This window comes from Coptis chinensis, chromosome 2 (genome assembly GCF_015680905.1).
Source record: "Coptis chinensis isolate HL-2020 chromosome 2, ASM1568090v1, whole genome shotgun sequence".
Taxonomy (NCBI): domain Eukaryota; kingdom Viridiplantae; phylum Streptophyta; class Magnoliopsida; order Ranunculales; family Ranunculaceae; genus Coptis; species Coptis chinensis.
The window spans coordinates 53,056,686-53,072,858 of record NC_141457.1 but is presented as its reverse complement, the minus strand read 5'-3'; the positions used below and the strand labels follow the sequence as shown (position 1 = coordinate 53,072,858).

Sequence of the window (16,173 nt, the reverse complement as noted above, 5' to 3'; positions counted from 1 at the left end):
CATTAATAGTACTCATAGTATGTCTTCTCAAACTTGGTCCAAATGTCGTTATAAGTACTAGTAAGAACATAGAAAAACTAACAGGATTAAAAAGTCGCAAATCAAAAATAAAAAATAAAAAATGCAGCATGCAAGTCAACAGATATTACAAGTGTTAAGTAGGTACAAACAATCACAATCACAATCACAGTCACACTATCACACACATATCAAGCAACACAGGCAAACATCAAGCAACAACAACAATATCATTAGCAGAAGAAGCCAGGCTGACATCACCCAACAATCTTGAGAAACAACAAAGAAAGATCACCACCACACCACTAGTCTAGCACACTCAATACACACACCACCAGTCCAACACACACACACAAGTACACAACACACTACCACCACCACCTGCCAAACACACACACACACACACACACACATGGAGCAGCAACACCACCACCACCACCACAAACACAAACACACAAACACACACCACCACCACCACCTGCCAGCACACACTAACATACACTATGTAGCATACACACAATAAAACATCTTCTATAATATATATCCCAAAGATCAATAAAGTAATATCCGAAAGAAATTTAGTACCACATTATCAGTTAATTACCACAATATCTAAAATAAACTTAGTAATACTCAAAACATAAACAAGTAACAAGTTCGCCTCAAAACCCTGCTTAGTGTACATTCCTAACCAACCAAGAAGCCTTCACACCCACCAGATGAGCTTCAGAACAATCACCCCCACCTCCCTGAGTATGCTCCCCCCGCTAATTTCAAAACAAGTTATAAAAAAAAAAAATCAATTATATTTACTTCAAACCAACTAACCTCTCAAATAGGATACGAAAGCCACTAGCCTCATTTGCATGTCTATCATCTAACCAAGCACGCTTCATTGATTTCAACCTTGATCTTACATTATCAGCTTCAAGACTCATTCCAAGTCATTTATTGATTTCATTAGCAGCACACTTTAAGCTTTCTGACCTCTACCCATTTTCAACTTTCCTTCCCCCAGTAGCTAACTCCTCCGACAACACCTTTACCAAGATAGCTTCCATATCAGGATACCATATAACTTGGGTAGATCTCGTTTTTTCACCCTCTTTCCGTTTTCCATTGCCCTGATCCATCGTTACATTCACACCACCACTAAAAGGATTCATATTACAACCTACCACACCTAATTTTAAGCAAACACACTAAACAATCATATCAACTTTATAAACAAACAGTAACACACACATCCAATATCATTTTTAATTTTCCAAATCATTTCTTATTTGATGTTAAGAAATTAATATGAATTCAAATTGTTACTTCAGCAGAATTAGAACTATTAAACTATTAATACCATGTCCAGTCAACGAAATAGTTCATATCATATCATAGCATGTCCAGTCAAACAACAGTCAAGCATATTATCATATCCATCAACGAAATAGTTCAACAAAATCTATAAGCTTTGTTCAACATACACTATTTTCAGTAAAATCAAAATCAAAATCAAAACCAAACCAAACCAAACCAAACCAATAGAACAAAATCAAAACCAAAAACAAAATCATGACGAAAATGAAATGGCGAGAGCTAGAGAGAGATTACAGTGAGAACGGATCCAAATCTAAGAAAGAGAAAAAAAAACAGTGAGAAAATGAGAGAGAGAGATGCGAGAATGTTAAATTTACAACAAAACATGTCAAAATTTAAACTGTTGGTCGATTAAAGATTGTTGTTTGAATTATTTGAATGAGAAATTAAGCGAAGTGAGAGATGAGATTGAGACACAGAGATGCGAGAGAGAGAGAAGGAGATGAGTGCGCTAGATTGATGGTGGCAAATGTTTTGGTCCTACTGGGAAAATATCAGTTGGGGGGGAGGTGGAGCGTATTTTCCCGCTTCTCATGGGAAAATAATATTTTCCTCGCAAATCAAGATTCTGTTTGCCAGTACTCAATTTTGCAGTTAAATGCTGGAAAACCATTGTTTAAGTGGGAAAATATCATTTGCCAGCTTCGTTTGCCAGTAAACAAACACAGCCTTTTGGACTGCTCCATCACTCGTTACGGAAAAAACGACTATAACTTTCAGCTCAGAGCTTGGTTTTGCAATCCGCCTTTTGAGTTTGATAGCTGACTCAAAGAGCTTTACAGTATCATATGACTTGATATCTAGTTCGTTCTGAGCTAGTTCAGTGTTACAGTTCTTTGAGACTGTTTTTCTAGATGGAGGACAACGTGGTAATCCAAATTTTCAATCGGATAGGTATCGTATTCTTTCACTCTCTTGAAATTCTTTTGGTTTGATTATATGATGATATTCTTACCTAGAGTTGTGATATTTAGTATTTGGTGAGGGATATTGAACACGCTCAAAACAAGTGGAAAATAAATCAAGTTGAAGACAAATAGTTGGGGAAAAGAGAATGATTTTTTTGTGGTTTGTTTTATTCTACTTTAAACTACAAAAATAATAAATCTAATTACTAAAAAATAAATAAAATAATGTGGTTTAGATTATGGAAGGTGATAGAGATTGGAGAAATTAAATTCTACCTCAAGATTCTTTCAAATGCAATAAATGTTACTAATTTGATTTCAATAACTAATCATAGACAACTAGTTATAATTGATCCCTTGTAGTTGTGTTATCATCTCTACTAACCAACTACAAGCATATGGAACTCTATTAACATCATAGTTATATGTATGCAATGAAATCCCTAGTATTTCTGTTAGTAAAATAAAATCTTTTTTAGTTCCAAATATAAAAATGTCATAATTCCTAATGAAATCAAACTAGCTAAATCTATTACATCAAACTTCCTCTTGGGGTTTCATTTAACTCTCCAATTGAGAGTATTACCCCCATTGACATTGGACGTTAATCAATAACAAATTAGTAAACATGAAAAAAGAATGAGAATGGAAGAAGAATAAGTGAGTTTTATTACTAAAATTACAACTACTTCTACAACTAATTTAATCCTACTACGGCCTACTTACTAATTTAGAAAAAGAGAAGAATGAGAGAAGATTTAGCTATAAGGCCTTACTAGTTTTCGAACCCGTCCTATGAACGGGTCCCATTATATTACATTATTTTAAAAAATATTAGCGATTACGTAGAGCTACAAGATATATATGAAAATTATATTAATCACTCATTCAAAAAATTTGCACCATTCTCAATAAAAAGAAAACACCAAACCTTGATAAAACCTATCGACTTCTTTTAGTTGTTAGGTTTAATAATTGAAGTTTGATTGAAGTTTTATGAGAATGCTCAATGTGGTGAAGATGATATTGAAACTACTTGAATAGCAAGACACTCTCAATCATAATAAAAGAATTATGATAAACACTATTTAAAATGCAAAACTATACTTGTTGAGACATTATATTCCCCTACAAATAATACAACTATGTTTCGAGGTTAGTTCAATGCATTTGCATCAAGTTTTCGATTTTCTGTTATTTATTCATTGAGGTTAGTTCAATGTAGTTATTGCATATAGTTTTTGATTTCCCATTAATTATTCTTTGAGGTTAGTTCAATGCAGTTGCATCAAGTTTCCAATTTCCCGTTAATTATTTTTTTAGGTTAATTCAATGCAGTTGCATCAAGTTTATGATTTCTCGTTAGTTATTTATTAAGATTAATTTAGTGCAGTTGCATCCAGTTTTCGATGTTTTGTTAATTAGTTTTTTAGATTAGTTCATTGCATTTCCATCTAGGCTCTAATTTCTCATTAATTACTCTTTCATATTAGTTTAATACATCTGCATCCAGTTTCTAATTTCCAGTTAATTATTTTAGAGGTTAGTTCGATGTTCAATGCATTTGCATCTAGTTTCAAATTTTTAGTTATTTATGCTTTGAAGTTAGTTCGATCAGTTACATCCGATTTCTGATTTTTAGTTAAATATTATTTGAGATTATTTCAATGCATTTGTATCAAGTTTCTGATTTTATGTTAAATATTTCTCAAGATATTGCATCCAATTTCTTATTTATTATTAGTTAATCTCTGATTTTACTTAGTTTAATGTAGTTGCATCCAATTTATGATTTTCCATTAATTATTCTTTGAGGTTAGCTCAATGTAGTTGCATCTAATTTTCGATTTCTAGTTAATTGTTCTTTGAGGTTAGTTCAATACATTTGCATCAAGTTTCCGATTTTCCGTTAATTATTTTTTGAGGTTAGTTCAATGTAGTTGCATCAAATTTATGATTTCCTGTTAATTATTCATTGAGATTAGTTCAGTGCAGTTGCATCCATTTTTGATGTTTTAGTTAATTAGTTTTGAGATTAGTTCATTGCATTTGCATACAGTTTCGACTTCCGTTAATAACTCTTTGAGGTTAGTTCAATATATATGCATCTAGTTTTTATTATTTATGCTTTGAGGTTAGTTCGATGCAATTACATCCGGGTCGATTTTTTAGTTAACTATTATTTGAGGTTATTTCAATGGATTTGCATCTAGTTTCTGATTTTCCGCCAATTATTCTATGAGGTTAGTTCAACGCAGTTGCATTTGGTTTTTGATTTTCTGTTAATTATTTTTTGAGATTAGTTCAATGCATTTGCATCCAGTTTTTGATTTCCCGTTAATTATTATTTGAAGTTTATTTGATGTATTTGCATACCGTTTCCAATTTCCCATTAAATATTTTTCAAGAATTTGCATCCAATTTCTAATTTCTCTTTAGTTATTCTCTGACATAAGTTTAATGTAGTTTCCGAATTTTAGTTAATTACTTTTTTAATCTGGTTTATTGTATTTGCATAAAGTTTCTGATTTCCAGTTAATTACTTTTTGAGCTCAGTTCAATATATTTGAATCGGTTTCAATTTCCTTTTAATTATCCAATGTGGTGTGTAATATCAACTTCAAACAGGACATAAAAATAAATTATGTTTGATTTACTATGTGGGATCATAAAAAATTATCCAGTTCCCGATTTTCCATTAATTATTCTTTAAATTATTCCTGACTCACTATGTGGGATCTTCAAAGATTATCTACGAACGTGTGATGTTATATTAATTATTCTGGAAAATATTTGCAACTATATATGCATAACTATTATATATTAATATTATATTGATCACTCATCCAAATTTATTGGACCACTCTCTATAAAAAGAAAGCACCAAACCTTGATAAAACCCATCGACTTATTTTTGTTGTTAGGTTTAACTATAGAAGTTTGATTGAATTTTTTGTTAAAATGTTCAATAAGGCAAAGATCATACTTAACCTACTTGAATACCAAGTCATTCCCAGTCATACGAAAATAGATATATATGATAAACACTAATTTAAATACAAAACTATATTTGTCGAACATTCCAACTACATATAATACAACTATGTTTTTAGGTTAGTTCAACACAATTGTATCCAATTTTTTGATTTTCCGTTTTATTCATTGAGGTTATTTCAATGCATTTGCATCCATTCAAATTTCCTCTTAATTACACTTTGAGTTAGTTCAATGCAGTTGCATCCAGTTTTCGATTTCTCGTTAATTATTATTTTCAGTTAGTTTAATGCATTTGGCTCCAATTTCCGATTTCACGTTAATTATTCTTTGAGATTAGTTCGATACATTTGTATCCAGTTTCTGACTTTATATTAACTATTCTTTGAGGTTAGTTCCATGCAAAAAATAATAAATAAATAAATAAATAAAGGATTAGTTCATTCAATGCATTTGCATCCAATTTCTGAGAATTCCCGATGATTTTCTTTAGGTTAGTTTAATGTAATTGCTTCAAGTTCCTGATTTCTCGTTAGTTATTCTTTAAGAGTTAGGTCAATGCAGTTGCATACAGTTTTTGATTTCATGTTGATTATTCTTTGAGTTTAGCTAAACCCAATTGCATCTAGTTTCAGATTTCCAGTTGATTATATTTTGAGATTAGTTCAATGTAGTTGCATACTTGCATCCGGTTTCCGATTTCTCGTTAATTATTTTTTAGGTTAGTTTAGTGTAGTTACATCGAGTTTCCAATTTTCCTCTAATTATTCTTTGGGGTTAATTCAAAGAATTTGCACCCAATTTTTATTTCCCATTAACTATTATTTGAGGTTAGTTCAATATATTTGTATCAAGTTTTCACTTTCCCGTTAATTAATTATTCTTTGTGGTTAGTTTAACGCATTAGTATTCCGTTTTCGATTTCTCATTAATTATTTTTTGAAGTTTGTTCGTTCCATTTGTATCAGGTTTCTGATTTCCCTTTAATTATTCTTTGAGGTTAGTTTGTTGTATTTGCATCCAACATCCGATTTGTCTTTTTGAGGTTAGTTTAATACATTTGTATCTAGTCACACGATTTATAGGTTAATTATTATTCTCTAAGGTTAGTTCAATACACTTGCATTCATTTTCTGATGTCCTATTAATTATTATTTGAGGTTAGGTCAATGCATTTGCATCCAGATTCTGATTTCTCGTTAATTGATATTTGTGGTTAGTTCGATACATTTACATCCGGTTTCGATTTCACGTTAATTATTATTTGGGGTTAGTTCTATGCAAAGAAAAAAAAATGTTAGTTCCATGCAGTTTCATCCAATTTTTTATTTTCCATTAATTATTTTTTGAGGTTAATTCAATGCATTTGCATTCAGTTTTCATTTTCCCATATATAAATTATTATTCGAGTTTATTTCAATGCATTTGCATCCAATTTTCGACTTTCTTTGAGGTTAGTTTGATGCACTTGCATCCAGTTTCCGATTTTTCATTGATTATTCTTTGAGGTTAGTTCAATGCATTTGCATCCAAACCAATTTTTCGTTAATTATTTTTTGAGCTTAGTTTAGTGCAATTGCGTCTAGTTTTAGATTTTCCGTTATTTATTATTTGAGGTTGGTTCAATGCAGTTGCATTCAGTTTCGAATATCCCGTTATATATTATTTGTGGTTGGTTCAATGCATTTTCATCTAGTTTTCAATTTCTCGTTAATTATTATTTGAGGTTAGTTCCATGCAAAAAAAAAAAAAAAAATGTTAGTTTCATCTAATTATTGATTCCCTTTAATTATTCTTTGAGGTTAGTTCAATACATTTGTGACCAGATCGAACCCGATTTCCAATTAATTATTTTTAGAGATTAGTTCAATGCATTTGCATCTAATTTCCGATTTCACGTTAATTATTTTTTAGGGTTAGTTAAATACATTTGCATTAATTTTTCGATTGCCTGATAAATATTATTTGAAGTTAGTTCAATGCAGTTGCATCCAATTTATGATTTCTTGTAAGTAATATTTTGAGGTTAGTTTAATGCAATAGCATCACAGTTTCAGATTTCCCTTTAATCATTTTTTGAAGTTAATTCAATGCATTTGTATATAGATTTCAAGTTCCTGTTAATTATTTTTCGATGTTAGTTAAATATAGTTGCTTCAAGTTTCCGATTTTTTGTTAATTATTCTTTGACGTTAGCTCAATGAGTTCGTTTACAATTTTCGATTTCCTATTAATTGTTCTCTAAGGTTAGTTTGTTGCGTTTGCATTCAATTTCCAATTTTTCATTAATTAGGTTAGTTCAATGCAATTGCATCCAGTTTCCGATTTTTCATTAATTTGGTTAGTTCAATACATTTGCATCCAGTTTCCAATTTCCCATTAATTATTATTTGAGGTTAGTTTAGGTTAGTTTAATGCATTTACATACAATTTCCAATTTATCATTAATTATTTTTTGAGGTTCACTGCAATTCCACCCAGTTTCCGATTTTATGTTAATTATTCTTTGAGGTTACATAGTTCAATGCATTTGCATCTAGTTTCCAATTTTTCGTTAATTTTTTTTTTTGAGGTTATTTCAATGTAGTTGCATCCAGTTTTCGATTTTGATTTTTAGTTAATTATTCTTTGATATTAGTTTAATGCATTTGAACCCATTTTCTAATTTTAACTTAATTATTTTTTGAGATTAGTTCAATGTCTCGCGACACAAATCTTGGTATGATTAAAACCTTGTAAGTAAACCACTCAAAATAAATCAAATACCTTTGTAAGACACTTCTTAGAAGCTCAAAACTTTTTGTGGTTATAAAGGGACTCTAAAATAGCAATAAGTGTCATAGCTCTATACTCTAGCCATACTCTCCTCATGCGTTTTTGCTAGTAATTAAGAATTATACAAATGGCATCATAAAACCTCCCCAACTTAACAATGTCAACTTCTGCATATTAGCACTTAGTCCCCAATTCTTAAATACCTTCTGAGACAGTTGATTATGCTCCAAAGCTTTCTCGTTTCCCCGATTCTTATATACAAATTTAAGAAGACGCCTAAATGGGCAACCTCAACTGAATCATCATCTCCCTTATTGAGCTTTATGTATTTCCAATGCCTATAAACAATGTGGCAAAATCTCTTTGTTAATCAACAATGCAACATAAACGTGTGTTTTTATTATTCAATAACTTCGGCTAATTTCCTATCAGGCACAGTAAGCTCGTTACTTGCAATAATTGAAGTCGTGGTATTCGTTTAAGCTGCTAGCTCATGTTGAAGCAAGTCAAGGGCGTGGGTTCTGATTCTAACTTTGACAATATATTGTTAGCCCTATTTAGATATCCAAAACTATCATTAAATATGTTCAAACCATAGCAAGCAAATCCCATCAAATATAAAGTCATGGCCAACAGTAAAGATGACAAACATGAATCATTTTCACTATTAACTGAAGTTTAGAACCAAATTATGTGTACTTGTGATGCCTTCTATAAGAGGAGAATACCAACATCTAGTGCTAAAAATCTCAAGCCCATAGAGAAAATAAGGCGTGGAATGCTCTAATTTATAGCTATGCTCAAAACGGTTTTTTTTAGGATAGTATACAACTCCTACAGGACATGAAGCATGCCTGGTTAAATACAGATGTAGCTATATATAGTGGGGTTGTTTCTTCTCTTGCTCAATATACTATGTCTAGTGATGTCGTGAGCATTTTCATTGACATGTTGGATCTGGGCTTGAAGCCGAATGTCGTAACCTTAGCAAGTGTCCTCCCTGCTAGCAATATCTTTAGTGTAGCTTGATAATTGTAAAGAAATGATACAAAAATCCATGGCTACTCCTATAGGAACAGATTGGATTCTGAAAGATGGATTAGAAATGCTCTTGTATCTATTTACACAAAATGCGATTCAATTCAATATGTTGCTTCTGTCTTCGAAGATACTACGTACTGAGATGTGATTTCCTGGAGCTCAATGGTTATAGGATACGTTTAGAATGGCTATTTTTAATAAGAACATGGAACATTTAGGGAGGTGATTACTCATGAAATTCAACCAAATCCTATCTCTGTGATAAACATTATTTCATAAAAGCAATCAGCCAATGCGAAATCTGGAAAAGTCAATGGTCGTGTAAAAGCAATCAGCCCAATCAACCATCTCCCCTTAAAGAAAACTAAAGAGGATTGAAAACTTCATAAGAGTTCTTCAGTGAATTTTTTTTGTTTCAGTGGTTTCTTATTGATGTAGACTAATAGAGGACGGAGCAAGCACAAAGAGCATGTGGCTCAGATTGCTTAGCTGTTGCTGGAGAAGAAGGTTTTACATCAAGAGGACATTATTAGAGTACTGGGGGAACGTCCTCGGAAGTCAGATGAGCAGACAAACTACGATAGGTTCAGGGATGGATTTATTGTGGAATAGAAGAGTGTAGAAACCACGGAGGTTGAAAATGCAAACGATGAATCGTCACCGGCCTCTTGAACCACAGTTTGTGTTTTGTATATGAAATGGGGCTTTTCATCATCCCATGTAGGCATCTGTACAGTTCAACATGTTTTCCATAAGAGTACTACTGCCAAACGTTTGTTGTTGTCGTGATTTAATATCTTGGTAATCAAACCCTCAGTAGAGGATTTTTTTTTTTCCTCTAGTATTTTTTTTTTTTTTTTTTTTTTGCTAAATCTTCAGTATTAATTCATGTACATGTATAGTCTATTTCATGGGACTAAGGGTCTTTGTAGCATAAGGGCATGCATAAAAGTTCTTACTTGCTACTTTTGTTGTGGGACATGCCTTCTCTTAAATCTACTGATGAAGATTATACAGTTATATGAATTCATTCGATCAAATCATATTCTCTAGCATAGAAGAGCCTTAAACATAGGATACCCTAGCTTAGAACATATCTCTCTTGGTCTTGAAAAGTACTTTGATAGGGTTTAGGGTTTATATATCATATTTTTTTCGTAGTTAGTAATAGAGTTTAGAAAAAACTGGAGTCTCTGTGAGTGTTCCAATTGTCTAATTTTTCCATATTAGTTTCATACTTTTTCGTAATTAGTCAAAGAGTTTTACAAATATTAGAGACTCCATGAATGCTCAAAAAATAGAGCCAAGAGAGTACATCTATAATATATATCTAAGGAAGTGAATTGGCCACAAAGGAATTGGTAAGTTTATTTAGAGCACTACTCCTTCTATTTATAGTTACAAAGGAGTGAAATGGGTGGCCAAGATTATATTTTCAATCAAAGGTTACAAATTAATCTACTTTTCTAATGGAATTTACTATTCCTTAATTTAATCTAAGTGGAAAAAGTGGGTGAATAGTAATTCTTATTACAAAATAAATAATTAAGAGTGGTTTGTGCACTTATTAAGTGGAGAAAGTGGAAAAACACATAAGCCTCCACTTGACCATGGTGAATAGTAATTAGAATTTTACTTTGTATTGGTTCGGACCTGTTTTAATTCCCAATCAATTCAATTTATAGAATCTATAAACCATTGCGTAGAGCTCGCCGCGCTGATTGTTTTGATAGGTCACATGCCCAAATCAGAGTTCGGAATCAAAAGATATGATTTTCTAAAGTTTCGTTGTCTTTTTTGCAAGATTTGACCAGGGTTGACCTGGAATTGACTATTTTGACCAGGCTTCATGGGTTTGCTTATGATCTTTTTAAGCTTCCAATGGGCTTCTTTTGGACTTGATAAAAAGGCTTTGTTTCCAATTAGCATATTCACCTTGTTTCCATGCTAAAATGCCAATTTTGTTAAAATTTCATCGTTTACGTGTCAAAACCTGCAAAAACATGAAAACCATTATTATACCTATTTATTAAACACATTATTGACCCAAACCAAATGTTATGAAGGGGTTATTTACACCGTTTTGAGGCATATAGTCATCATCAGAGGATGTAGATTTCACACAATAGTTGGAGTTGTGGTTGTTCAGCAAATGGTTTATTTATGTTAACACTTTGGTCCACGTGTTCATTGTGTTTTGGACTGGTTGGAAGAATATTAGTCTCAGGTTGGGCATATGTCGAAGTGGATTGGAACAAACACAAGGATTGTGTTATTTCTTGAAGTGTTTTTGCTTGATTGGTCATTGCTTGCTGAATTAGGTATGTGAAAGGTGGCGGAGCGAAAGGTGGATTGTATGGTTCTTCCCACTGAGTAGGTATATTGTCAGTGTAGGCTAGTGCTTCTGTTGGGTATTGAAATGGATAGTCATGGCAACTGGTAAACTGATTAAACATGAATTTAGTGGGTGATTGTGTATGGAAGGATGGAATGGGCATGGAAAGGAATTGGGTAGGGGTTGCGAATTTAGCTGGGAGTTCGGTACTTCCCACTGAGTAGATGTAATGTTACTTGGGAAGTTGCCCAATTTTTGGGATTGTTGGGCCATTAGTTGAGAGAATTCATGTCATTGACTTCTGTGAACCCGTAATCGGACTGCCCAGGTGCAGACATGAATGGTTGTTGATTGTTTGTGGTTGAACTCCATGAATTGTTGGGATGACTATAAAACTCCTGAGAAAATGTGGTACTACGAAAGTTGGAATGTTTAGGCTCAAAATTGTACGATTGTCCCATAGTATTCTCAAACTCTTGATATGATGGGCATTGAGAAGCCCAATGGTAATGATTACCACAACAAGAACAAGGTTCTGGATGTGTATAGTTATTCCAGGAGGGTTGTTGCGCATAATGATGGGCCATAACCATGGTAGTTACTGGCAACGGTTAGGCTTGTGCGAATTGTAGCAACTAAGCTAGAATCGCATGTGCATATACCAACAGGCAGGACACTTGTTAGAGTTGAGGGAGGTTTTCCGCAAGGCCCAAAATATCGATATCGATGAATATATCGGTGTACCCAAAAACCGATATATATCGGATATATCCATTTTTTTGGTGACCAGTCCAAACTATTTAAAATATCGGATATATCGGAAATATAATATCGGAAATATATCGAAAATATATTGGAAATATTGGATTTATATTAAAAAATGGTCAAAAAGTCAACCGATATATATCGTAAATATCGGATATATCGATTATATCGGCGATATAAAGTTTTATATCGGAAATTCCAATATATATCGGAAAAAAAGAGTTCTATATTCGGTGGATATATGTCGGAAATATCGATGTCGGTGTACCAAAATACCGATATATATCGGATATATTGGCGATGTTTTGGTCCATGGTTTTCCGTGCTTACACGTTCTTTAATGAGAGAACCTCAATCAAGCAAGTTTCCTAGACACTATTTGAATATTATTATTTTTTATTTTTTGTATTTTTTTTAAAATTTTATTTAATGTAGAGAACTTCTAAGATATAATTCGTAACAAAGTACAAATTTATGAGACTTTATTAAACACAAAATATTCACAAGTAGAAAATAAAAATACAACTACGTAATTAAAACATGTTATTTAGACAATGTTATCATCTAATTAGATCATGTCTCCTTTTTTTTTTTTTTTTTTGAAACTAAAAAAAATATGCTCCTTTGACAAGGGATTAAAGGAGTGAGAGAAGAGGAACCTGTGCAAGTCAATCGTAAGCTAAATGACCATGCTGCCACACACAGAGGAATAGTGCTCTGAGATGAATAGTGAAATTCTGCACACACTAAATATGAGCAATGAATTAGATAGTCTAAACAATGCAAAAAATCACCAAATTTTTACAGGAGTTTCCTAACATATCGACTATGTTTACGTAAAAAATTTAGAGCAATTCAAAATTTGAAGATGCCTCTTTATTAGTTGTTGTTTCAGAAACTTAAGAGTTGAGAAACTGGTGGAACAGGCTGGAAACAATCAACTAGTTTCGTGGTCAAAACAGGTCCAAAAATCACTAAATTTGAACTGGAAGCTCCTGACAAATCAAGGATTCTCCTGTAAAAGATTTAGAATTTTTGAAGCTTTGGAAGTAGCTCTTCTCGACTGGATATTCCGGAACTTGCGTCTTGAAAACTGAAACGGAGCACGTCAAACCAACACAAAACAAAAATGAAAGAAATTAAAAATGGTGGGAGGGTTGAGAAAAAGGGGATTGCCACAATAACTTGAATCCTTCTTGATATCGTGAGTCTTCCACGGCTTGTTCAAAGCGGTAGCGGCGCCATTTGATATTTAGTATTTGGTGAGGGATATCGAACACGCTCTAAACAAGTGGAAAAGAAATCAAGTTGAAGACAAATAGTTGGGGATGAGAGAATGATTTTTTTTGTGGTTTGTTTTATACTACTTTAAACTACAAAGATAATAAGTCTAATTACTAAAAAAAAAAAAGTGGTTTAGATTATGGAAGGTGATAGAGATTGGAGAAATTAAACTCCGCCTCAAGATTCTTTCAAATGCAATAAATATTACTAATTTGATTTCAATAACTAATCATAGACAACTAGTTATAATTGATCCCTTGTAGTTGTATTATCATCTCTACTAACTAATTACAAGCATATGGAACTCCATTAACATCATAGCTATATGTATGCAATGAAATCCCTAGCATTTCTATGAGTAAAATAAAATCTTTTTTAGTTCCAAACATAAAAATGTCATAATTCCTAATGAAATCAAACTAGCTAAATCTATTACATCAAACTTCCTCTTGGGGTTTCATTTAACTCTCCAATTGAGAGTATTACCCCATTGACATTGGAAGTTAATCAATAACAAATGAGTAAACATGAAAAGAGAATGAGAATGGAAGAAGAAGAAGTGAGTTTTATTACTAAAATTACAACTACTTCTACAACTAATTTAATCTTACTCCTACTTACTAATATAGAGAAAGAGAAAAATGAGAGAAGATTTGGCTACAAGGCCTTAAGTGAATTGGCCACAAAGGAATTGACAAGTTTATTTAGAACATCACCCTCCTATTTATAGTTACAAAGGAGTGAAATGGGTGGCCAAGATTACATTTTTAATCAAAGGTTACAAATTAGTCTACTTTTATAATGGAATTTACTATTTTTTAATTTAATCTAAGTGGAAGAAGTGGGTGAATAGTAATTCCCATTACAAAATAAATAATTAAGAGTGGTTTGTGCACTTATTAAGTGGAGAAAGTGGAAAAACACATAAGCCTCCACTTGACCAGGGTGAATAGTAATTAGAATTTTACTTTGTATTGGTTCAGACCTATTTTAATTCCCAGTTGATTCAATTTATAGAAGCTATATACCATTGTGTAAAGCTCGCTGTGCTGATTGTTTTGATAGGTCACACACCCAAATCGGAGTTCAAAATCAAAAGATATGATTTTCTGAAGTTTTGTTGTCTTTTCTACAATATTTGACTAGGGTTGACCCGGAATTGACTATTTTGATCAGGCTTCATGGGCTTGATTATGATCTTTTTAAGCTTCCAATGGGTTTCTTTTGGACTTGATAAAAAAGTTTTGTTTCCAATTAGCATATTTACTTTGTTTCCATGCTAAAATGCCAATTTTGTTGAAATTTCATCGTTTACGTGTCAAAATCTGCAAAAACATGAAAACCATTATTATACCTATTTATTAAACACACTATTGACCCAAACCAAATATTATGAAGGGGTGTTTCGGGTGCTTATCAAGTTGCATACCAGTTTTTATTCTTACGAGGGAAATCCCTAACCTTAAACTTTTTACTTTTAATAACCTAGTGAATAAGTTATACGCGAACTTTGTTTATCATTAATGATATTAATTGGTTTGGCCAGATGTAATGATATTAATTTTTTTTGTACATAGAAAGATGTATGTAGATGGTCTAAAAGAGACCTTAAGATAGTTAATATAAACTACATTCAAATGTTGGTTAGTAATTATAATGTATTCAATGCATAATTGTTTACCTTGTCTATTGAGTGTACATGTTGTTATACGATGGTTATAATTGTAATGTTGTGAGAATACATGTTAGATGAAGTAGCGTGTAGTTTATATCCAATATAACATATGTTAAAGTTGTGTAGCATGCTAGCTTTGGATATTAATCATCGTGGCTTTACTTTGAACTTGATGATAGTTTATTGGTAAATTTTTCTAGTTGAAGACATTAATGGGTTGAGCCATTAGACGTTGTAGTTGCACTTGAGGTCTTGTTAGTTGATATGATATTCTATCTTACTTGAGCTCATGCATGAAGAGGAGGTGGAGTCCTATGTTGTTTTGCATATTCAGTAGCTGAATTTGTTTAATATCGTATACCTTTTGTTGTGAAGGGTACAGTTAAAGTTTACTTTTCCTGAACCAATAGTATTGTATTAAGTATGTTTGGCATGAATGCATTCTTTACCTTTGGTATGAAGTTTAACCATGTCATATAATTTTTAAGTAGTGAACATCGTTGTCTACGAGAAGAAACAATATATGAAACAATCAATAATATCCTATTAAACCTAATTTAGTCAAGGAGATGCATGTAAGATTATGTATTGTCTTATTAGACAATATCTTCCTATGATTATTTTAGACAAGGAGACGTAGCACTTATGGATTGTCTTATTAAGTATTATCCTCCTTTGGCTATGGATAAATAGTCAAGGTGATGTACAAGTGTGCAGTGTGAATTGTCTCACTATGAAAATTTGAATGTTGAACGATGAAAATAAGATTGATAATAATATTATCTTGGAGAAAAAAATTCATCTAATTCTTCTATTCCTTAAAATTCATTAGAATAATTTGTGGATTTCCTTTCATATAGATATCATGAACATAATATGACTATATTTAATATAATCCATAATCATAGACTTGAGTAATGTATATTCTTGTCATAATAATGCATATTATTGTTGTAGTTTCTTTTAGTGTTTACGGTATAATGTGTTTTGCATGTAAGTTTGATTAG

At 32.0% G+C, this 16,173-nt stretch overlaps 1 long non-coding RNA gene across 1 annotated transcript; it reads right to left on the bottom strand.

Moving 5' to 3' along the window:
* Positions 1–1,585: 1,585 nt before the first annotated feature.
* LOC147516551 (uncharacterized) lies at positions 1,586–14,163 on the bottom strand. The gene is made up of 3 exons (XR_015213699.1): positions 12,867–14,163; positions 8,270–8,404; positions 1,586–1,642 (listed from the first exon to the last, which is right to left on the bottom strand). It is a non-coding gene; the product is annotated as an uncharacterized LOC147516551 (long non-coding RNA).
* Between the last annotated feature and the right edge of the window lie 2,010 nt (positions 14,164–16,173).